This window comes from Anopheles coluzzii, chromosome 2, assembly GCF_943734685.1.
Source record: "Anopheles coluzzii chromosome 2, AcolN3, whole genome shotgun sequence".
Lineage (NCBI taxonomy): Eukaryota > Metazoa > Arthropoda > Insecta > Diptera > Culicidae > Anopheles > Anopheles coluzzii.
In genome coordinates, this window is record NC_064670.1 from 5,477,166 (window position 1) to 5,502,214 (window position 25,049).

A 25,049-nucleotide genomic window follows, 5' to 3' on the forward strand; every position below is an offset into this window, starting at 1 on the left:
GTTGAAACTTTTCCGCTTTACCGCTTTGCGCTGGCTGCATTCTTATCGCCCCGAACCGGTGCCCCGCGATCAAAGCGCAATCCTTGCCAGCGTGTGTCGGAAGGGGGCGTGCATGGTTAGCCCTTTGGCTGCTGCTGCTGCTTTGGCTTTTGCCTGGAACACCTTTCCATGCTGTGCCTTCTTGGATATCACCATCTTGCTTTCGGATTGCCTGCCTGCCAGTTCCCCATCCACATCCCTCGGGTGCGTATCCTGAAGCTCGTCAACGCTGGGGAGCTTCATTAATTTCAACCAAACGTCGGCCGAAAACGACTTCATTCCCGACGGCTTTTTCCCCCGCAAAGCAAAACCCAAACAAAAAAAAACGCGGCCTGCCAAAGGAGCAGCAGCACCGGCAGCGGCAGCACTTGTTTCACGGCTGCTCGAAGGATCCAACGCGCGAAACAATCAGGGGAAAAACTTTGCGCGACTTTAAGCGAGAAAGAGGCAGGAAAGCAATACAGAGCGACTGCAGCACAGGAGTGGAGCAGAAAAGGAAAGCAAAGGCATAAAATTTAGTCGTTGTGTTTGTTGGCATTTTTACAAGCCTACCCTTCCCTCCCACCATTTGCCCCACCAATTTCCCCCTTGGCGGACAACAGGCACCAACGCACACACAAGCGAAAAAGGCATAACTACCCCATATTCCTTCGCCGACCGGGCGGACAAAATAAAAGAGGCAACCCCAAAAGTCACTCCCCTCCGTGCTCCACCCCCTGCCAGTGCTCCGTGGTTGCTCCGTCACGCCGTTACGATTATTATTATGCCATCATGCGGCTCTCGGCTCTTTTGCGGCGCGCACCAACAAACAGCGCGCCGCTTTTGGCCGCGCGGCCCTGTGAGTTGCGTCAGTTTCCTTTTTTACTTGTTGTGTGGGGGGGGGGGGGGGGGGACTGGCACGAAGGGTAACTGCCGCGAGCTTTAAGAAGCGATCGCTTTCCCCCACCTTTACTGCCAACACACAAAGGGGAGGGAAGGGGAAGGTTGGGCTAACTTTCAAGCTTCCTTCCATTCCTTGGCCAGTCAGCCATCGACGTGGAGCAGGAAGAGGAGTAGGAGGAGGTGGACGACGACGATGGACACGTCGTTTATAATCGAATGCGAAAAGCGGAGTCGAGGAAGCGAGGAGTCAAAAGAAGGGAGGGGGGCGTTGGACACACGAAACACACGAAGCAACATTTCACGAAAGCTGCATAAAATTGGAAGTGAGAAAATGTCTTTATTTACACGTTTTGTAATTGAATAGTCGGCAAATGAATTATTTTCAACCTGAAGTTGTGGGATTCGCTGCGCTTCTTTCATTCTTTCGGCTTTGTTCGGGCGGTTTGTTTTGTTGCCCTTTTTTTTTCTTTTATATTATTTTTTGTTGCTGCTCGGCCTCTTTTGTTTTGCTTGTTGTGTTGATGGGTTGTGCTTTTTTGTTGCTGTTGCCGTTTAACTGTTGTTCCTCCTATACTATACATATATTTTACCTTTTAAATGTGTTTGCTTGTTTCGCCTCTTGCTTTCTCGATTGTTTTCTTGAGTTTTGTGTGTCTGTTTTATCTCTCTCTCTTCTTTTTCTCTTTTAGTCTGTTGGATTTAGTTGAATGAGATGAGCTTATAGGATTTCTGTTTTTTTTTGTGCTTAATAAGTTTTTAAGTCCGTCCACTTTGAGCCGCTTGTTAGTCGGTGTGTTTTGTGTTTCCTTTTCCTCGGTTCCTTTCTCACCTCCCAGTTGGTTTATTCTAAAGTCAGTCCGTGATTTATGAAATGTTTTCTCGTTAATTTTATTACACTTTCCGAACACTTTTTAAACTGGTACATTTAAAACAATGAGCTTAGCCGAAGCGTAAATGATCGATTACCGAAACCCATAATAATGGACCGCACTAATTGATGATGGGAGGAGGAGGGGGGAGGCAGGATCGTGCAGAAAAACAATCAGTATTTCATAAAAATTAACCTCAATCAGCACTCAACAACGTACCCACGCCGACGACGACGACGATGATGATGATGATGAAACACACACGCCATAATAAAACGGCGATTCATAAGGCAGGCAGATTGATTGTTTGCCGTTGAAACGAGCGCTAGTTTGAAAATCGATCCAATCCACACGATCGAGCTTGTTGTTCCGCCGGCGAAAGAAGCGAAGCAAGAGGATGAAGTATCGTCACGGGATTAAGCACGACGAACGAACGAACGAACGAACGAGATCGGGGGAGGATTTAAAGGATAATATGGTGCTCGCGCTTTCATACCACGTCGTCACGTTTGATCTCCACCATCGCGTGCACTTTTCTGCTGAGCTCCATAATACACCCACCAGCACCAGCATCAGCACCACGAGCACGATCGCCCGTTTATTGGTCGCAGCTTATTGATCTGATGCATTCCATTTTGGCGGTGTTGCCACACGGCGCACCGGGTTACCGGGCAGATCATTGACAATCGCTTACCTCTTAATGTCTTAATCATCATTTTACCATATTCGTACACAGTGTGGGCATGCCGGGCAGAGGGCAGAAAAGGCGCGATAAAAGCGATGCTTAAAATTAGATTATAAAAAATCCGTGCCTGTGCCTTGTGTGTATCCCGCGGCAATGCGGCTTATCTCCCTCACTCTCTCTTTCTCTCTTTTTGTATCTTTTTTTTGCGAACACAATCCTCCATAATAAGATGTAACAAATCCGTTTTCGATCGAGCGCCCTTCTTTGTTGCGTTTGGTTGCATTCCTTCTTGCTCTTTCTTCCGTTCTGCGGGTGTTTTCACTTTAACGCAGTCCCCCGTCGAGGGTTCGGCAGGCAGGCAGAGAGTTAATTATTGGTGAGTTTCTCATAAATTCACATCTTTTCCCGTTTTCCCGACGCCCCGCAGCTCCCGTGAAGCGTCCACAGCATCGGACGCAGGCTGTCGAAGATATCGCAGCATTCGCCATTCACCACCCTCCTCCCTTTGGTTGGCCAGTAACGATCAATAAGATTAAAATACCGAAACATAATTTCGTTCAATCCGGATCATACACGCGCTCGCGAGAAAGAGTGTGGGCCAGCGGCGGAGGAGGCCTGTCTTCTCCCGCAATCGGCTGGGAGACCCCGGGGACCCTCACTCACCACAGTTCGGGTGTGATTATCATCCTTCTTCTCCTTAAAAGAGCATGAAGATGTTTATTAACTGCCTTACCGGGCACCACCAGTCATGGTCCTTCCTCTCCCGTGGCCATTTTCTCATAAAACGCGGCTCTCGTTCATTCCCTGTCTGCTTCCTCATTTGTTTCGCTTATTGTTAACCTGTGTTAACTGATCCCCGTCTTGTCGAACCGGCGGTTCTCCAGCAGCAGCATCAGCGGCAACAATAGTGAAACATCAAAACACACTCACACACGCGCAACCAGCATACATGGCAAGGAATACATCAACTCCTAAAACTATCATTTGGTGCTGTTATAAATGTCTACCTTCTGACAGTTAATCATAAAACAGGCAATATGTTAAGCAAAGAAGCGACAAGCAAAAGCGTCCTCAAGCGGCGTGGTCGTTGTTACCGGAGAGCCAACCGGAGGGCTGCCATCAACAATGGCACGTCGTGATCATGATCTTCCACCCATTCCCGAGGATGATCGTTTCCTCTCATCACGCAAAGCACGTCGTTTGCCTTTCGCGCGCGCGCGCGGGGGGTGACTATTTTGTGGACGGAAATTTTGTTTTCTCCACAAGTGGGGAGTTTTTTTTTTTGACTTCTTTTCTGTAAGCCCATCGCAGGCTAATAAGATGCGCAAGAGTGGAACAAGACACAATCCCCTCATCCCCGCTGGATGGGAGCTGCGTGGGGCTCTCTCCGCATCGCGTTTTGAAGCTGCGCCCCCGTTCGGTCCGTTCGTCTGTTCATGTTTACGCTTTTCCCGTCCATAATTCCGAGCTGAAATGATAATTATTATTAAGTTGTTCATTAGGTTTAAATCAATTATTTTATTTCTTCTTTTCTCGTGCCGCCGCCGCCGCCGCCCTTCCTGCCGTAGCCACTGCCCTGCCTATCCCATGCGTATTTGAAAAGGCGCACCAACAGCGCTTTGTTGTTTCGTGCCGTGACCACACGATCACGAAAAGCATCGGCAGCGGTGGAAGATGGGTTTTTTTCGTTGTTCGTTGTTCGGTTTAATCTCTCATGCTCCCTCCCTGCTCGGGGCGAGAATCTCCCGCTGGGCAGTGCGCTGGGCCGTTACCGCGGATTGGGTCGGTTTCGTTTTTTCCGTTTTTCTTCGGGGCGAGTTAATTTAGTACCGCTAACGCTTACGACTTGATTAATTCTTACCGACACCTTGGAGTCTTCGCTTTTTTGTGTGTGTTTCGCTTCCCCTTCAATGCTGCAAACCACTTTTGGGAGATTTTGTTCGTTGTTGTTCGATGTTGTTGCCATAAAAAAGAAAACCATTCCAATCGTGCCATACTAAACTCCCATTTATCATCAAACGTTTGGACACCGACAACGACAGCGTTTGTGAGTGGAATATTTCCCACCTGGTCCCGCGTTTGTTGACTGTGCACATTAGTAACATCTCATTATCAGGAACAATACCTTCAAAGGAGAATCGATTCATGCCCACGGAAGCGTTGATCTTTCGCTCTGCAATGCCCGATCGGTATTTGCACATTGTCGGCAGTAACCAATTAGCAACAATGTTAGTGCCGTGTGCCGCCACAAAGGTAGAGCATAAAATAGAGCAGCTAAAGGGCTCTCTCCTTTCAGCATCAAAAGGTTGCAAAAGTCCATTTCCACCCTTACCGTCGCTTCGATCGGTACAATAATTATGCGACTGCCTAACCGACAACAACTTGAAGACCGATTACTTTATTCACGCACTGCCAACAAAACGCCTTTCAGTGTGAACCGCTGCGACAAAGTTGCTCACACACACACACACACTCGCCGATCCAATATGGTAAAGGGACAACATTGGCCCAAAACTTTATGGACTTCTTAGGAGCAGCTCCGATCCATGTTCCGTTCAGCCAACGGACGGCAAACGATGTACATTCTCCTCGAACTTCTTATTGCGATGGATCTTTGCTCGTTTTGTTGGACGCCTTTGTAGTCACGCCTTAGTGCCGCGTACGGAGATGATTGTTTAGATGCGCAATCTCTCGTGGAGTGTACTTCTTTCCCCAGGTGGGAAAGGTTTTTGTTGGGCGATTTCTTCAGCATTCTCGAATATGTGTGTGTCTCTTTATGCTCCATACCTTTGGGGAGGAATGAGTCTTTGGCAGTCTGTTCAGTTTGTCTATAACTCGACTTGTGTGTGTGCGAGTACGTGACTGTACGTGTGCCGAGCATGGCGATACAGAGGAATAAACTGACAGGACAAGTTTGCGGCTTTCCGCTTGAAAAACTTTGCCACACACCGCTCTGAGAGTTGACAAAGTTTCGACGTGTGTATTCCCGCTCCAGGGGAAGTGCGATGAACAAACTTTATAAAATACAATATTGTATCGTGTTTTGTGAGCTCCTGGTTGGAGTGTTTGAAATACATTTGGACAATATGTGTTGGTGCTATTAATTAAAACTGAAGCACACATTTCCACCACAAACGAACTCTATTCCTCAAGCTGTCCGTTTTCAATGAGTCGGAAAATAGGACAAGCTTGGAATGAGGCGTTATATTTACAATCCTTTCCCTTCATTATTAGCATAAGCGGCCCCCGTGTCTTATTCCTCTCCTTCTGTTTGTAAACCAAACCAAACCCACACACACACACAAGTATACACGTACGAGGAAAGCGACAAAAAGAAAAACAACATCACCCGAGCTCTTCAGTGCCTGAGGTTAAACATTTACATTTTAATTAACCAAAGCCCGAATCGCACCCGGAACTCGCCCGTACATCTTGTACACCACCCCTTTTGTTACCCTCCTGCCCTAGTAGACTCTTTTTGGCTCTTTTTGGCACGCATACACACAGCCAAGTCTTTCCCTATTCCGTGCTCCCTTTGCGAAGGGGTTTTCCGCGCGGGGAGATGGCAGTAATAAATGGCAGCAATTATTAGCCAAGCTGTCCAGGCGAAGGGGCTGTAGGGACGTGACCCCAGTCCGTCCGTCCGTCCGTCCGGTCCGGTGCGATCGATCGAACGTGCGACACAGAAACGGCCCACGCACACGAACGGGTGCCAGGTCCAGGTCGGTCGAATCGGTGTTTGTGTTTTTATAGTAATTATTTTGTTCACATATTTCTTTTTTCAATCACCGCGTGACCGACGGCACGCAATCACGCAGACACACGGTAGCCGTGGCGCACAGGCACCCGGTTGCTTCGCGGGCTTCGCGGGGTTTGGTTGTTTCGCCTGGGCAAATAATTAACTACAAGCTCTGCAAAAAACACTACCACACACGTTCGATGGGAAGGTGAGCGAAAGAATGGTGTTAAAACCAGTGCACACTCTCTTTCTGTAAATAATTCTGAAGCATTTTCACCGTGAAGTTGTGGTATTAATTGAAAATTAATTGACTAAAATGGGAGAGTTGTTTATAAAACGAAGCACCAAAAAGCATTTAATGTTAAATTATTAAATTTTGTAGTTTATTAAAACACCACTTCCACCCTAGGAGCACCTGTATCGAGCCGAGTCCTTCCCTGCTTCACGCAGTCACGGAATCCCTTTCGCCCAAAAAACGACAATGAGACGCTTTGTTATGCTCATCCCTATGCTTCGGGTTTGACTTTTGCCTTGTCGTACGGGTACCGCTCCATTTGTAAGGGTTGGACGGGATTTTCCCCCTTCCTGTCGTTGCATTCATGCAGCACCCGTTTTCCTCCGTTGATTTATGCGTCCCAGCAGAGTTCGTGTCGGGCACCGGCGGGCATATCCTCGGAATGTCCTCGGAGTATCGCCATCCGCGCGCTATAATTCACACATCTGTTTTCATAAGAGACTTGTCGTACTGGTCTCTTGTTAAAGTTCCTGCCGCTTGGCGCACCGTATAGGCATACATGCAACGTTAAAACAGGCTGCAGCATTGGTGGTGTTATTATAGTTTTCGCTTCTGATTAAATCAAACCGATTTGCACACAACGCGCCACCGCAAGCAGACTTCAAAGCACGCTACTCTGCGGACTACTTAACGAGAGGTCAGGCAACAAAACAAGAAATGAACCTTTTTTGCCAATGCTCTGTAAAAGTAACGTACGTAAGTGTATATCGTGTGCAGGTGTTTTTACTGCCGTGCAAATGCGTGTGCACTAAATGGGAGGCTTCGCCCGCGCGTTAAACATGCGCGCACGAGAAGTTCGTGTTTTGGATCGTTTGTCATTGTCGTGACAAGTGTTTATCGATTAATCCTTCCCGCTAAACATCGAACGCTTTTGGGGAGGTTCTGGGAGATGCGTGAAGATTCAGCAAATTGCTCCAGAGGGACACTGCAGCGCGTTCCGTTTCGGTGGTGCTGATAAATCGTTCGCAATCGGTGCCATTTGTAGCTCGGTGTTTCATTTTTTTAGGGAAGTTTACTTCGAATCTCTTATAGATGTAGTGTTTATTTGGGGGAAGTGAACTGAAGTTTATTGAAAGAATTTAAATCAAACTTGTTAAAATGTTTAAAATTGGTAAAATTTTACAAAACAGACACCCCAAACGAGCGACAAGCTTGGTGTCGAAAAATGACCTCGCAGACAATTTACAGATCTCTATTCTTCTCGCCTAAGCGATACATTTCCCAGCCAACTGTATCGGGGACCGTGGTTGTCGTAACTTTGCACCTGCACCTTGTGACAGCTGCGACATCCAATTTTCCTGTGGTGTCGTTTTTCATCGGTCACCGGCAATGGCCAGGGCACACGGGGTCGCACCATGGTCTACCATGTATTGTGAATGCGTTCACCACGACGGCACGACAATCGGGTGGGCCCGATTTGCTACACACAGTTTGCACAATTTATCGTATGCATGATAAACGCTGTTCTGCCACTACCCCGTTGTGCCACTGCCCCCCCGCTTGACCGCTCTTAACCGACCAAAATTTGGCCATCGATTGACCCAACCCGCTAATAAAGATTCCCTGCCCGAATGTTCATGAAGGTACGCTCATTGCAGGCACGCAAAAGCCGCATGCGAAAATGCGTCGTCGGCATCGTCGTCGTCGTAAATTGCTTAGAATAAATCACTCGAAGCTCCGCCGTTCGATACCCGCCGTGCCAGTGCAAGGATGCTCTCCCATCCCAGCCCGATTAGTGGTATAAATTTAGGCGCTAAGATTCGATCAACCGCTGACCGGGGCACAACCAATCGACAAGGCTGTGTCCTAATGCAGGCGAACCACAATTCACGCCGAGTGTGCATCGCATTGGAGGCATAAATTTATTAACTTCCGATTGACGATCGAGTCGGGCTCATAAATCCGAACGCCGAAAGGAAAACTGAACCCCCTGCTCTGGAGCCGCACGCTCCTTCTACCGTAAATCTTTGCTAAATAATATATCCTCAAAATGATCGATGTCGACGAGGCTTGGCATTCCGAAGGCCTGGGTCCGGGTTTGAAGAAGAAAAAAACTACAAGCGGCAAGGGCAACAAAAGCGAGCAGAGCGAGCATACTGCCCCCGAGAGGTGGCGGGGGCACACTATTTATTAGCAACATATTTGCGGCAGATCGACGGCCAATTACAACACTCTTGGTGCATAAAATAAGGTTGAGGTGGTACCGTCGCAAGCAAGCAAGCAAAAAAACAGCAAAACATTACACTGAAAAGTGTAAAAAAAAACAACACAAAAACATCACACTCTCCTCGACGACGGTGCTTGCATTGAAATTGTTTTTAAAGGCGTGATAATGCGACACGCCCCTCCCGAAGCGGGCCGAAGCAAAACAGCAGAGAGCATAAAACATAAGCAGCCCAACAGCATAAGCGCGACTGCGAACCGTTTGCCCCCGTTGTGGTGCTTGCGTAGAGCGCGCGCGTGTGTTTGCTGAAGCGGGATGGAAAGACAGTCGCTCCTTTTCGGCGGGCTGGTCGCCATTGTGGGAAATTATTATTGCGCTATTTCATCGCTTGCTGTGCTGGGCGCTTGTGTGCGAGAGAGAGAGAGGGAGAGCGAGCGAGAGAGAACGGTGGAAAATTTGTCGAGAGGAAAAATAAGGGGGTGAGAGATGTTGCGTTGGAAGAAAAGGCACATGCGTGAAGTGAACGGTTGCTTCTCCCTTCGCTGAGAGAAAGAGACCGAGATACAGAAAGAGAAGGTAGAACATCGACATCAGCAACAACGGTGAGCAACTCCGTTTCTTCACAATCATATCCCCTCCAACCCCACACTAAACAAGGGGGTTAATCTTTATGTAGCCCGCATGCTGCGTTAGTGTTGGTGTGATCTCGTCGAACGGCGAACGGCTCTAACGAGATGAGCGTTTTGTTTGGGCGAGAGCGTTTTTGGGAGGGGTTGGGGATGGAATGTTGTGCAGCGTGGTAGCAATACATCGCACCGTTCCTGCACCGCGGTGTTGAAGAAACATGCCGCTTTCTTCTAGTGCGATGTTTTACACGCGCGATGAAATGGTGCGTCCAAGAAGAAAAGCGCCTGTAAATGGTTTTTGTGATGGAGTGGAAGAAAAGAATGACAGCGATAGTTTTACAAAGCAAAAATTGAATATTTTAAGTAAATTTTAAGTAGTGTAGAAGCTAAAAGGAGAGCATTCAAATATTGCCATCCGACAAGAAGCATGTTGCGAATCTTAAAGCCATTTCTTTATCGCAATGATCAATATCGATTTTTCCTCCAAACCAGCCTGACACTCTGTACTGTTGTGTATGCCTAGCCTGTCGATGTGTTTGTTTCATGTTTGGATCACATATCTTCGAAGAAAGTACACTAAAATCGAGCAAATCTTTTGATGCTGCGCATAAGATTCCTTTCTCATCTCTCTCATTCTCTCTTCATCTCTCTGTCTCTTTCGAACATCTAACACACAGACCAAAAAGAGCAAGAATTGGAGGTGGAGTTTGGATGGCCAGAATCCACAAACCGAGAGACCCAGACCGATTATTTTATAAACACTCCAGAGAGTTCTCGTTGCGCAAAATGGTACTCTGCGTATGCTTTTTGCTAAACAATTTCTCCAGATTGCGCTTCAGGCAAAGGGGAAGGATGTGTGCGGTATGCCAATATTGAATGAAATGGATACATTGAACTAGAAGGTTTCAGGTTTTGCTACTGCAAACCGTCCAATATTGTACGCAGCACGCTCTCCAAGACGCAAGTGTTTGTGAGTGTTTTGTGCTGCTGACGTGTTCTCTTAATAGAAATAATCGATAAACGCCGAATAACCACAAATTGTTCTTCTCCGTAATAAACACACACACACACACATACACTTACTGTTCTAAGCGCCATTTTATGTTCTCTATTTAATTGCCTTTTTATGGAAATAATGCTGTTGGAAAATTTATGCCACCCCGTGCGTGTGCGTGCTTTTGGGCGTTTCGATTGCGTGCTCGGTGCGTGTTTTCGGAGCGAAATACAATTAACACATTCACTAATGATGAGGCTACAATCAATTATTCACCACATTATTCACCGAAAATATGAAGCTCTAATGTCTGCTTTTCGCTCCCCTTTCCTCATTGGTTGCTGCTAATCTTTCATCTGGCTGTAGTTTCTAGTGCATTTTCCGCGACGTGGGGAAATGTAGTGCTGTCCACTTGCGTTTCGACAAATGTTCATTTTAATCGATCACTTATGGAAACGAAATCCTCCATCCTGGTCCTCCCAGTGCGCCCTATTTCCTCGATGCCGTGGTGGTGGGAATAAATTTGTGAACCTCAACCGCCCCCCGCTTCGTTTGCCGCCTGCGACATGTGGTCAATCGATTAGCGATCGATTTAGCTCACGGGAGCATTTACCACCATTTGGCTGCGGGGCAATAAAATGTCCCTAACCCCCCACCCCCGTTGTTCTGCCAGCTTGTTCCCATCCCAGCATTTTTCCCCCGGGCGCTGGCCCATTTGGGGACAGTAGGGATAATGATCTCGAATAAATATGCCCGGACTGCAACGAAATTGGAATTTTATGGCATGCCACCTTTCACTGGCCGGTCGGGTGTCGGGCACCATGGGCTACCTCCGTCTCCTCCCCCCTCGGAGATCGGAAACTGGACCAAACGTAGTGTTTTATTCAGTACAATTGGTCGGGCTCATTTTCCACGCTTGCCAGGCCAGTTGACGGTTGTCAAAAGTTCATTTATTTTCGGACTAATGCCGGTTTGGACGGTTGGGCCCGCGGTTGACGTTCCGCATTGTTTTGCAGGCGGCTGGGAAAATGTACGCTACACTTTTGGGACGCTTTAAAGCAGCGCGTTATCGACGATAAAGGGTGCGGATAAGCGAAAGAAAAAAGCACGGCAGCCTTTTCTAGTCATGAAATTGTACACTTGCTACATTTTCATCACTTTTATGAGGTGCGAATGGAAACGATCATATTATGGAAATCGAGAAAGATTCAAGATAGATGCACTGCGCAGGATTTACTATTAGCGTGGAAAACGACGTTCTCCATTTCGAGCAGAACAATGAACAATTTGGGAGTGTAATATTACAACTTTGAAGCAGTTTCCGCTCCATAAACGATCGTGGAAATAGTGATCTTAATTTTTACTACCACTACGGGTGCTGCTTTAAGTTAGGATAATTATTTCCCCCAAACGTAATGTTTGCATATCGTGAGAGAAAATTGAATGCATACAATGATACTTTGATGGAAAACAAAGAAAATGCGTTCACCATTTTCCATGACAGCCATGCTTAATAGTATGTTTTATATGAATTTTGACGATGAAATATTTCAAACAATCAACGGTTATTAAACAATCAATTGCACATTGTTTAAACACTTTTACCACTCCAAAAGTGTGTTGTTAGTGGGTTTTTTTCTCTCTCTCGAAAATATACATTCTACCCACTCCCTTAACCAAACAATAGAGAGGCAAAAAAGGCCCCAAAAGAGGCAGAATATAATATGAAAAATGAAGTACAAAACCAACTACAATTATGTACACCGTTTTCTCCACCTTCCACCATCATGAGTGAAGAGGTTATTTTTAATTTTTCCTCCACCTTTACGCTTTTCAACACAATTATAATGCATTCAGCACATTACCGGCGCAACCGAAGCGGTGGTGAAAAATTATAAAACAAAACGGATAAAACATGCTTGCAAAAAAGGCACCATGCACACTCTCTCCCCCCTTCCTTTGAACATCGGACACACAAAAACCGGTGCGCAACATTAATAAACCGAGCGCCGAGCTCCTCTATTGTGTCCAGGGCAGCATAAGGGCATTATTGTTGCTAGTAGTATTATGATGCTGATGCTGATGATGTTCGGAAAGCTCGCCATTTCGCCAATGTTCCATCCACCGAACCCGCAGCAACAGCAGTTGGCAAGCGACGGCGGCGGCAGCGGTGGCGACTGCGTCGGCCCTACCGATAATAGAGCCCTGTTATTTATGAACGTTTCAGATAACAAATTGATTAAATTAATTAACTTATTCGGAAAATTAAATTAAAATGTGCACATGGGCACCGGTGTTGTGGCAACCAAGCTCCCTCGCTCTGCCACACTTGCCTTCCTTTCCATTTTTATCTTATTTATTTGCAGTTGATGATGCTTTGCTTTGTTAGTTGGTCTGTTGTTGAATGTTGAAACCAGCACACACAAAAAAATAAAACTGAACCATAATGATGGCCGAAACAGCTTCATTTTCTCTTTAGCGCAACGCAGTATAGCGTTTGCTCTATCTGGAGTGTTTCATCGCATTAACAATGTGTGCTCGGAAATGGTTCCATAATTGTTGTGGATGTGGTCAGCCCGGTGAAGCAAGAGAGAAAGAGGACCGATCGCCGTTTGTTCAAGGTAGAAAGCGATGCTTAATACACGATATACACACATTGCTTCAACAACCGTTCAACAATCAAAGCAAGCGAAGGACAACAGCTCACTCCCTGTGTATCGTTGCTATTGGTTCCGAAATCTCTGAAATCGAGGTTTTTGTTAGTGTACTGTTTCGCTGGAGTATCATACGGTGTCTTAAACTCCACTCCACGAATTTGCATTTCATTTTTTGCATTACACACACAAACACACAAACCAGTCACCCAACTGATTGACCAGTGTAAAATTAATAATAACCTATTACTGTAGGGAAAATCAATCGGCCGAAATAATAACACAACCATTATTGCTGATAAGAAATCGCACCTTGTCGCACCAAGCTTTACCACCTTTGGTTTTAATAAAACAATCTCATCTCACTATAAATAACACTACCCATGTACTAAACCACACACACACATTCGCCTCTAGCGCAGTGCAAAACAGGAGGCTTCCCTGCGTAACACTGCTCAACCTCTATATGCACCCAGCAGAGAGCGCTCTGCTGCCAGACGACACACATACATACACACTCGTAAAGCTATGAATATTTTGCAATTAATTAGCTTATCTTCCGGCTTGCTGCACACGCTGCCATGGGCAAGGCTGCCATCTTTGGCAATTTTCTTTTAATAACTTTAAACGTTAATTGGAAGGTGTGGAGAGTCGCCGGGTAGATCCGATCCGATCGATAAGGCGCGCCCCCCTTGAAACTCGGTGGTAGTGAAACAGGCGGATAGTGGTGCTTGCTGCTTTCTGCCCTTTTACAAGGTGTGTGCATGTGTGTGTCTGTGTGCAAAATTGGTAAACTAGCGGTCGACAAGGTGAAGAAAAGCGGCCTGTGCCGTTGGAACGAAGCGTTAGTGGAAGGATTTAATTAGGTTGGCCGCTCAATGCAACAGCAGTGCGCAGCTCTATTTTGTGGCAATGTACGTTACATTTGCGAGACGTCCAGGAAAAGCCCCCATCCTTTCCACCAGCGTTTTGTGTGCGTTTTATATTCGTTTTATTATTTTACACAATCCTGTCTGCCCTGAAGGATCGCTCGGAATAAGCGTAGAGGGTCGCGAGCAGGATGAGCTTTAAATAGCTTAAATAATTAGGTTCCTTTGTTTCCGACTTTCAATAATAATTTCCGGTATTTGTGTGTGTGTGTGTGTGGGAAGAAATTATGTTTTACTCTTCTACGCGCACCGTTTCATAAAGCAACATATGCGACTAATGAACAACGAAAAAGCACGACGCCATCTTTGTACCACGGCGAAAAGGAAACAATTCCGTTGAGGTTGAACATTCACCGAAAGCTTTCCACCTACACCAATGATGCTCATTGTGTCTGTGTGTGTGTGTGTGTGTGTGTGTGTGTGTGTGTGTGTGTTTTTCCATTTCATTCTTCCATGTTCCAGTGGGTTGAAGTTTAATTTAATTCACTTGGTTTTATCTGATTCGATTAGAACCGAGCTGTGTGTGTGTGTGTGTGAAGGTGCAGCGAAATGTAATCTAACGTTTGGTATCCCTCCCCATGGCCCTTGGGGAGTACGCGAATGGGGAAGGTAAATGGTTTTTACTTTAAGCTTCAAAACCATTCCCGCGTCCCTGTCTCTTAATTAGTCGTTTTACGATAATTGGTCTCTCCCGGGGTGGAAACGCGCACAAGCGCGCCGTGGTACCCGTGGCGGAGTTACCGTTTTATGTACCACCCCCTCACCACCCAGCGCACAATGAGAGCAGGCGAAACACATGTAATGTCGAATGTAATTCCACCCCTTTCACCCACCACAACAACCCACCAACCCTGGAAGGTGATTATTCTAATTTGAGTTTAAAGTAATCGCACGCCTTTAAAGGAAGACGCGCACCCCCGCACGCGAGTAAATGGCGGGTCTGGTTGAAGCAGAAGGTGGTCGTTAAACAAGCGATATGACATGCTTCAAGAAGAGGCAAATTTGAGAGAGCACAAACACACGCAATTAAACCCACCGGGTGAGCTCACACGCGAGCCTGATAGCATCGAAAGGTTACAGCCATTTGCTAGATAAAATAGTTACATTTTGATGTGAGCGTGATATGTCTCTTGCTTTGGTCGGGTGGTGAGGAGCAAACATGAGCGTGATGTTGGGGGTTGGAAAGTGTATTGGAAAGTTGGAGAACATGAACATCACAGGAAATAAAACTAGACAATAGGACAAGTTCAGCGCACAATTAGTTAATTTTCAAACGTATCACTTTATATGACAAAGTTGATGGATGAGCATCTTCGAAAGCTTATCAAAATATTGTGTAATAAATTTGATGGGAAGTTCATTGAAAACAGCATGTTTATTCCCACGCTTCCCTCCACATACAAAACCTCAAAGGAGCCAATAATCCTGTCTAATATCCCTATGTAATCCTTTCAAGATATGACAACTTCTATCGCTCTGAAAGACCTCCTCCAATTCCCACCAGACACCAGGATGGAAGAGATTGCATTTGATGCTCCCACTTACAAGCGCTTCTGCACGAGACGAATGACAAGATAACACAAATCCCTGCCACGCTCAACAAGACTAATGTGCTGTCGGTGTGTCAGTATCTGTGTGTCCGTCTTTGATGATCAAACGATCGCGTGATCATGTTACGCCCTGAAACGCTCCGCACCGCAATCACAACCTGAATTCCCAAAAGCCATTGGCAAACGTTCCCTCCTCTCCTGCATGCGCCTTCTATCGCCGAGATCTTGACAGTTTCCCGCAACGAAGAAGTCAAACCTCGGATCCCGGTGACCAAGAGGGAAAACAAATTCGGTTTGTACTGATGTAATTACCTTCCCCGCAACAATCGCTACCGTAAGTAGGCGAAAAGGAATCGAGGGATTAGCTCACCACGGTCCCCTGAATCCAAGCATCATCAGCATCAGCCTCTAACCACAAGCGTAACGTTCTCAGGAAGCAGGCTGGTGGGTGTTACGCGTCATCCGTAACAACACACACACAATAACAAAAAAAACCAGAAATAAACCTTACACAACACAGCACAACAAACCCAAAACACACACACGTACTCACTCGTTTCCCAAGCATTTCCCCTCATCCCTTGCGCATTTTTCACGGTTGCGGAGTAAATTTATTTACTTTTAATGCCTTTATCCCGTAAAATTATCAAACGCATCACGCAGTCGGCAGTAAAATGAGACAAATCGCGAATTGCCCACCGTATACCGCATAAATAGGAAAAAAAGAGGCCAGAACGACCTTTCCTGGGAAGAGGGATTGTTGTTAATCGCTTATCGGAAATTGGCTCACATCGAACCACGGGGAAGGGGTGACACAGCGGATGCCGGAAGCACTCGCTTTTCTCAGGTCGCGTGCAGCGCACCTTCACTGCCACACCACTCACACACACCCCTCTCGGGAGAAGCTAATCCGATCCATACGGTACCGATCTTCGACTTCCCCTTTTTCCTCGTAACAACAACATCAGCGGAACAACAGCAAAAAAGGGCCATCGTCGACCTTTTATCACCCCGCGGGAATGAAGGGGAAGTGGACACGTGACTTCTTCACAGCTCTCTGGCTGCTGCTGCTGCTGCTGCTGCTAAAAGGCGCATAGGCGTGCATAGACAGCGCACACCGTATATCGGACACGCCCCCATCGGCGGGTGCTGGCACGTGACCGAGGACTTAATTTTCCACTTTCTTTGTGCAAATATTTATATCAATTTGATACACTTACACTATAACACGGCCCCGGACGGTGACGGTGCAACTTGACGCTGGGGGGGTTTGAGCAGTTAGCACCAACAACTGGTTGTTTTTTGCTTGAAAATTTGTCAGCAAAAAGTGTAACAATCATGTGCACTATCGAAAGCGTTGTTGGACGAAAACGATGCGAAGGAAAGCATTTTTGATAGCAAAAACAAACCTTCAAAACTTTTAAATTTGTCCGTTCCTCCGCCCATTGCACTGGGGCAAGGGCCATGATTTATGCACCATTCGAACGGGCGTCGCAAATTGGAAGGATTTACACCACGGTTCGCGGATTTACCCGAAGTACAAAGTCGTTTGTCGTAGCGTAGCGTAGATCCCCTAGACGGAAGCAACGATGGACACGTGCTCGGGACGTGGAAAATCTGTGGCCGCAATTCGCCTGTCGTCGATGCGTTCGAGCCGATAAGGCTGCCGTTGAACGGCACGGAGCTCGGGATAAATCAGCGCTTCTAATTTAATGCCACAGCAAATGAATGGCCGTCTTCTAGGTGCACTTTCAAGCGTAACCTTGGACGAATCCACAGCCCCATTGCTGCAATTGCCAATTCATTTTTCGAACAATTATCGCTCACACATAATTATGCAAAGCGTTCTGTTTTCAGTTTCATACAAACGACGCAAGATTACGCGCAGTCCAGCCCGGTGACGGTGCTGGTAAATTAGATGCCTTATGATTGCCATCACCATCACCCCAAAACACCCTTCCCCGATTCCGTCCGGGAGTGGAGCTAATGGCATCTAAATAATTCCACAAATTAGCTGACGTGATAACCAAACCCCTTGTACATGCTGTAGCTCGCCTCGCCTCGGGCCGGGGGTTGATAAGACAAGGTCCAACAACAACAAAATGGGGGGGGGGGGAGCAAACAGTGACAACAACAACCACAAAAAATGCTAAACCAAAACGTCCACGGTGGTCGCCGGGCCGAGCGCGAGAAGTGAGGAGGTCATTTGTTCGTTTTCACTTTTGCCTCTTATTTGTGCTTGTTTCGTGTGGCTGTTTAGGCAAACTTTCCCGGGCAGGCACCAGACACAGGCGTCCCAGGGTTGCAAACCAAAGGGGGGGGGGGGGGGGGGCACACCAAAGGGCAACCAATGGGGGCAACCAACAAGTGCGAGCGTGTCGCACGGCCACTATCTATCTGCGCGTCGCGTTTTAGATTAGCCGGGCTGGGGCTGCCTTCCCTTCTCGTTCGAAAAAAAAAAACGGTTCCGGAGCGGACTTTACGGGTTGCTTACACGAGCGGTGCGAGATGTCCTGGTTCAGTTGCCTGCAGAGCGCAGGCAAGGAGCCACGAGCGGGCAGCAGTGCATGGCAAGCAGTGGGTCGAAAAATAATTGATAATTTTTCAATTTACTCTGCGTGCAACGAAGCAGGCTGGAAATAGCGATTGCACACAGCAAAAAAAAAGAACAAAAACACACACACACATTTGCTCTCTCTCTCTCTCTTGCTCTCGCTCGCATGTCGACGATGTCGCCGTTAGTTAGCATGGCAGCAGCAGCATGGCTAGATGATTTATGGCGCATGTTGCCAATGGGCTCCACCCGCCTAAACCCACACACACACACACACAGATAATTCAAACAACAAAAAACAGAAACTTTTCAAATAAAAATCCGGATGCAGAAGCGTGGAGCCAAATTGGAAAGCATAATCAGCGTGCGCGCACTGTGTTATTGTGATTTTGATTTATTAACAAACGGATTTTGGGACGGGAGCCTGGCCAGGGGTGGAAGAGAAGGGGAGGTTGAGAGTTCTATGTCCGTTCAACGACACAGTCTGCAAATCGCGCAAACAGCAAGCTTTTGCACCCAGCAAGTCGTGCAAAAGTAGCAAGCGGTCGAGAGCGATTTTCGCTATAAATTATCAGCCCTTGTACAGTAGTAGGTAATAGAGTTTGGGCGAATGCTAGCAAACGGACTGGGAGGGGAGTGCCTGAAGTTGTACAAAACCATTTCGGTTATGCTCGCCGTTCTTTTTTTGCCAAATACTGACATTCACAAAGCAGAGTGCATGATCTCTTTCCTGTGTTTTTTGTTATGTTTTGTCTTGCTTTTCCGGTTGGTAGCCATCGCCATCGTCCGGATGCGGTAATGCGATGGCTCTCGCGCAGTGCCAGGATTTGTCCTTCTTATCGCGTATTTTCAATTGCAATCAAAACTGAAACGCAAAACAAGCAGAGCCGAGCAGAAACGGGCAAACTTGTCAGGCCCGCACATTGGGACACGTGGTGTGATAATTCTTAATTTTTGCTGCACTGATAAGGGCGTGATTTAGTTTTGATTTGGTTTTTCCACCCCCACCCAACCACCCAAACAGTGGGAAGCGGAAATTGGGGAATGGAATTTCAATTACGGGAATGAATTACGGCGCAGATAGGGAAGGCATTTGGTGGTCGTTTTTGTGTTGTTTTTGTTTCTTCTTCGGGACATATTCCACTTCGGGACGGATCGAGTTTGCGCGAAATGATAACCCCCAACTGCCCTCTCAAGTAGTGAATGATTTGATTGCAATGACTCTACCCCCGGTACAATACCCCTTCGCAAATCGAACAAGGGCAGCTGCAGCATGAAGCACACCTTTCACTGTATCGCCCCTTTAACCGCGGTTCCGTTTTGGGACGCCTTCCCGTGAATGATTAAAAATCATTTCATGCACCTTAATGCCTGCAATTGATTGACCATAATGTAAGTGGATCGCTGACCCAAAAAGAAAAGGCTAAAAGGTGTGTGTGTGTGTGTGTGTGTGTGTGTGTGTGTGTGTGTGTGTGTGTGTGTGTGTGGGAGGGGGGGGGGTGCAGACCACCAATTTGCCCAAGATATTTACAGCCGATCGGCAGGAGCTACTTTCTCGCCCTTTTGCCTCTTGGCGGCGTCGAAGCTTGACCGCACACAATCGATCTCAATTTCTGGTTCAATATCTCAATTTGTACCAGCACATTCTCTTTCGAACCGCTCTGTTTCCTTCGCGGGAAGGTTAACAGCAAACCAACCGATAAATGCATGATGAATGATCAATTTTGCTTACTGACCGAGCGCGGCGTTGAGCGCTCCGCTTTGAGCCTTAACTGCTCCGCATTCGATTTTTAGTGGCAGTTGCTTTTTATTCGATTTCGATACCGAGCATGGGGAAGGGATGTGTTTAAATTTAATTTGCCAAATAAAACTCACCCGACTTGTCGCAAGCTTGCCCATAAATGGGTGAAAGTGAGTAAGAGATCGCATACGCAATCACTTAGCCGTGTAAACATGTGTGCATGTGCTGTTGCTTTATTCGATTTTGATCAACAAAATGGTGCTGACATTAGCAGGGGCCAACGCACCGGGACCAATAATTAAATCCATCCCTGCCTGAGTCCGTCACGGAATGACAGCAATTTTCGCGGTTCTGGCTCGCGATCCGTCCGCTACCTCAAATGAAGTGTTGATCGTCAAAGTAGGCGCGCGATCTGTTTCTCTCTTTTACACACTTTGGGACAGAGTCAAGTCCACCTTTTGCGTGTTTAACCGTGGTTCTGTGATGTGTCCTTGTTTTTGTTTTTTTTTTCTGGTGAAGTGTGTTATTTATTTACGCTTATTGTTTCACATCCCGCAAGCACTAACCCTATACTTAACCCGCCCAGGCAGTGGTTAACTTGTTGCATGCCGATCATCATCAAGAGAAAGGACCCTTGCGGTTCGGTCCCCCATACTTTCGAATCAATTGCAGCCTCTCGCCGCTCGCCTATCTGTATCTCATCTTCTGCGCAGCAATTGAGTCATTTTGCTATTACGATAAATGTGCTCGCCATCATCGGGTACATGATCATGATCGGGTACCGAGATGATCGTTTTGGTGTGGGCTTTTTGGCGGCGACGTTGTTTACGTAGCGAATCGGTTTTCGGCCGGAGTTCGATCCCTTTTTGCCCGGTTCGCAGTCCCGGTTGGCGATTGAATAACGTGCCGATGCTCTTGGTTTGATGGTGATGGCCGGCCCATTCAAAAACAGTTAGCAGAACGGTCGAGCAGGCAGGCGGCAGCAGCACCGGAGAAAACCGGTCATCTCTTTCAATTATTTCATTCATCACTCGCGGTTTTTTAGAGGCACCACGGCACCGAGGGATCAATTTAACCCACCCAAAAACATCGTCCCGTTTGATCGGTGTACCTGTGGTAAGTGTAGCTTGTCGATTACTTTTGACCTGTGTGCATCGTGGAAAATCCCACTCTCTTTCTCCTTCCCATTGATTGCCACAGCCTCCACTAGCTCGCCGGGTAATCAGCGCCGGGAACGCAAACTGTCCTGCGGAGGTGAAGGTAGCAAGGCGCAACCATTAACATTTATTAGTTTTCAGTTTGCGTCCAATTTGGATCGATAAAAATCGGCCCCATCTCTCGCGGCCCGCAGGTCGCGGTTTGGGGCGCATTATTTCAATAAGCAAGGAATAGGGGCGCGCAAGCGCGAAACACACCACACCATTAAGGCGCGCTCCGCCGTTGGTGGATTGGTGGTAAACGCGGACACAAATTGCTCGCGAACGGATGGCCGGATGGCTCACAAAATGGAACCGATCGTTTCCGTGGCACTAAGTGGCTCAAACACACACACACAGACATCAACAGTGTGGCTCAAGTGGTTTTGCTTGGCTGTCCTTGGTCGTTGTTAAATTGATTCCGGACTTGAATGAGGAAGCGGCCGAACAAGGCCTTCAAATTGTGTTCGGTGTTTTGCCAGCGTGCGACAGGAACTGTTTTGCTCAACACTGTGTATACAAAAAAAAAGGCCGAACGTCCGAACATTGTAAAAATAATGCATAATAACTACAATTATGTGTAGGCAGCGATGTCGGGCGAAGGATGAGGGGCGAAAAAATATTAATAACATCCAACTGCACCCAACAACCCCCCTCATCGGGCCCATCATCGAGCCCTCCGTAAGAGCGCCAATCTTTAGAACACACAGTCGCTTAAGGTTGATTGTATTCATAATGATAATGGATGCTGCAAGGGAAGGTTCTGTGCGCAACAGTTGCGCAACGCTGTGCGTCTCCGATTAGGCCCCCTCTCCGACAGCATTTCAATTCCGCCACAGTTTTGCACCCGCAGACTGTGCTTTAAACATTGCAAGCTTTCGATTATTAAAAGTAAAAATTCCAAAATACTCAATCAAGAAGCGAACGAATTGATAAATAACAAAGATTCGTCCCTTGCGTTGCGATCGCGTCCTATGCACTGCGCTTATGCTAACAGCCCTCGGGGCAATCGATCGACATCACCGTTTTTTTTTTCTTTTCTTCGGACGACCCGGCAGGGTGATGAGAGAGGCAGATCGCTTCATCGCATCTTTATCATTATACCGATCATTTTCCCTTTGCCCAGGCTGGGAAGGAAGACATCGCTGACGTCCTTCAAACATCTTCAATCGCTTCAATCACCAGTACACGCCAGTGCAGATCGGGGCAGAAAAAGTTGGAATAAATGAAGTCATTATAAAAATTGAATTTAATTTGAGGCAGTTTAAATTTATGGCCTCGCGTTGGTGCACTTCCGCACTTCTGCGAGCCTTCCACCACCGTGCTGCAGTGCCACCGAAATTGCCTCAGCTCTGTTGTTTTAGTCGGCCCACTGTTGCTTCCACACACGTTTCCTTCGCTCTTCAACCGAACAATTTAGTCTTCAAGCATTGAGGAAAATTAATACCTTTTGCCGAGTGCCACGCCGACCCTTGGGTTTTTGGTGCCGTCCCCGTGTTAAACCAGCCAGCAGCTGGGCTAGGGCATCAATTTGCGACGGCGACGAGCCTGGAATTATGATGCGCCTTTGCATGCGCATTCAGTGTGCCACTGTGTATGCTGTGCCAAGGTGTTGTGTCGTGCCTCTTGCACCTCCTTCGCCGAAACCCGAGCACGAGATACCTTGACGAGGACTATTTTTTTGTTGTTGGTCTGCGTGATCTTCCACTTCGCCGAATGTGATGCAAATGAACCGGTTCGGTAGGGAAATTGATTTGCTGCCGCCTGCTTGACGAGCTTGGCAAGCACGGGGGGAAAAAATGGCAAATTGAATTCGCCTCCAAACGATGTTAGTCACGCACAGGCAACGCACAAACGCCCGAGAATCTGCCACTTTAAGTCATTAATGCTGATGTGTGGGGAGGCATGAGATTAAGACGTTGCAATGGATGTCAGCGAAGAAGAGCGATTGTTTCGTTAAAGTAAATAGTGCAAGGTCCCGTCGGTCGATCATACGAAAGCACGAAACAATTAAACCGCCAATGGATAGCTTTATGTGTGTGTGTGTGTGTGTGTGTGTGTGTGTGTGTGTGTGTGTGTGTGTGTGTGTGTGTGTGTGTGTGTGTGTGTGTGTGTGTGTGGATGTATTCCACCTTGCAAGGTTGCGTTTGCCTTTTCAACCTGCCTGATCCTGTCCAATTTAGCCGGAACGCCCCCCAGAAGACGTCAGCGGTGTTTGACAGGGATGAGAACTTCCGATCGGCAGGGATCGCAAAGGCATATCCTACCCGCCCAGAGGATCGAACGATCGCAGCAGGATACCCAAGCGTTTCTGCTCTGTTCTGTCTCAAGCTTCCGGGCATTCCCGTCCCCGGGACGAGATATTAAATCATCGATAGAGAAAATTTAATTTAAGCTAGACTGGTCGGTTGTATCGCTCGCTAATAACACCACCGGGTTTGGCTATCATTATGTGTTATTATGTTTTGTGTGGGTAACGCTTTTTTTCCTTGTCCAAAAGGACGAAGGTTAGATAATTTCGACCCGATCCGTAGCGAATCGATTTAGGGTTCTTTTTTGTTTTTTGCTCAACCAGCTTTTGGAAAGGAACCAACGCAAGGATCAGCTGTGTGTGCGCGATCAGGTTTGCTAGCGATTGAAATGAAGCAATTTGCGGCAAAGGCTAATTAAATCATCAATCTTGCCATCGTCGACCGAACCTTGGAATTAATTTCTTCATCATCATTATTGGAGCTTTTTTCTCTTTGGTTCCTTTGGTTTTCAATCAACCCCGCGATGAAATAATTGGAACGTTGTTTAGTCGAAGGCACACATGTAAAAATGACTATTTACAAACAGCGTTTTTTTCTAATACTACCATTTTTATACAGCTTCTAACAACCGTCGCCACACCACCGGCACGTTATCTATGCCTTAATGGTTCATAAATAAACAACAGCTCATACGCTTACGCGACCGACACGAACCATGCTGCCGGGGAAAATTATCACTCCGACGCCACAGCCAGCCCAGTACGACATTTGATTAACACCTGTAATTGTTTGATTTATGGTACGCTGCACAAGTGACAATTTGACATTAGGTGGCGCGGTTTTAGGTGGCCTTTTTTGTATGTATTTTTTCGGGCCGTACTTTCGTGTGTTACATCCGCCCGACCCCGTGTGTGCAACTGCCGCACGCAACTTTGTTTGCTTTCGTAATGGATGGGATGGCTTTAGTGAGGCTTTTGGGCGATGAGCGTTACCCCGTCCGTGATGGCGGGAAAAGCGGAAACCATTCTAAGCCTTCGGTGTGTTGTCACAAAACTGCACCAATTAATCACTAGCGCTCGATAGAACGTGAGCGTGAGCAACGCTTATCTTTCCTAATCCACCGATCGCTCATACCGAGCGTTACAATGTTGCTAAACAAGGGTGGGGGATGCAAAATTACAGGTCAATGTAGGGCAAAACCAACTGTCCCGCGTGATCTTGATAGTTGGTCCAATCGATCGCTAATGATGATCCATTTTGCCAACGATCGATCGGGTGGGATGACGATAATGATGAACGGCTCGCCCTGCACTGTGTGTGTACTGTGCGCGCACACGCCCCGGGAACGTAACATGTGGCGTGACGATAATAGTAATTAATAAATAAGTGATAATTTACTAACTAGTCGCTTCCAATTACACGATAAGTGTGCAATGCCGTGCGGGGCTTGGGCGATTTCGTGTTGTGCTTGTGTGCGCGCGTTTGCTCTGTACGATCCAATGATTCCGACTCGGCGCGCGCTCCACGGCTCAGCGATTCGGGCTCATTACGCGTTCATTTTCGATGTACGTACATCTTTTCCACCACTTCTTCACTTGGGTTGGGAGGTACCAATTCCATTCCAGTGTTGTGTTGTGTCTATGGCCGAATTTATGCCATCGACTGATTTCATCCCCCCGGCGACATTATCGCTACAGCCTTCGCTTGTTTGTCCGAATCGTCGAGCTGTCGATTTGAGGGATGTTGTGTAAAGTCTTTTTTCTTGTCGGTCACTATTTCTAAGTGCCTTCCAGTGTGTAGCTGTTTGTTTGTTTGTATTTTTTTAACCTCTCAAACACGCTACTCTGACAGTTGGTAATTTATTGGTACATTGGTTGCTC

At 47.1% G+C, this 25,049-nt stretch overlaps 1 protein-coding gene across 2 annotated transcripts in view; it reads left to right on the forward strand.

The window, feature by feature from the left end:
- Positions 1-25,049, forward strand: part of LOC120950600 (homeobox protein unc-4-like) — a 61,634-nt gene that overhangs the window by 15,976 nt on the left and 20,609 nt on the right. The gene's annotated exons all lie outside the window — the stretch shown is intronic.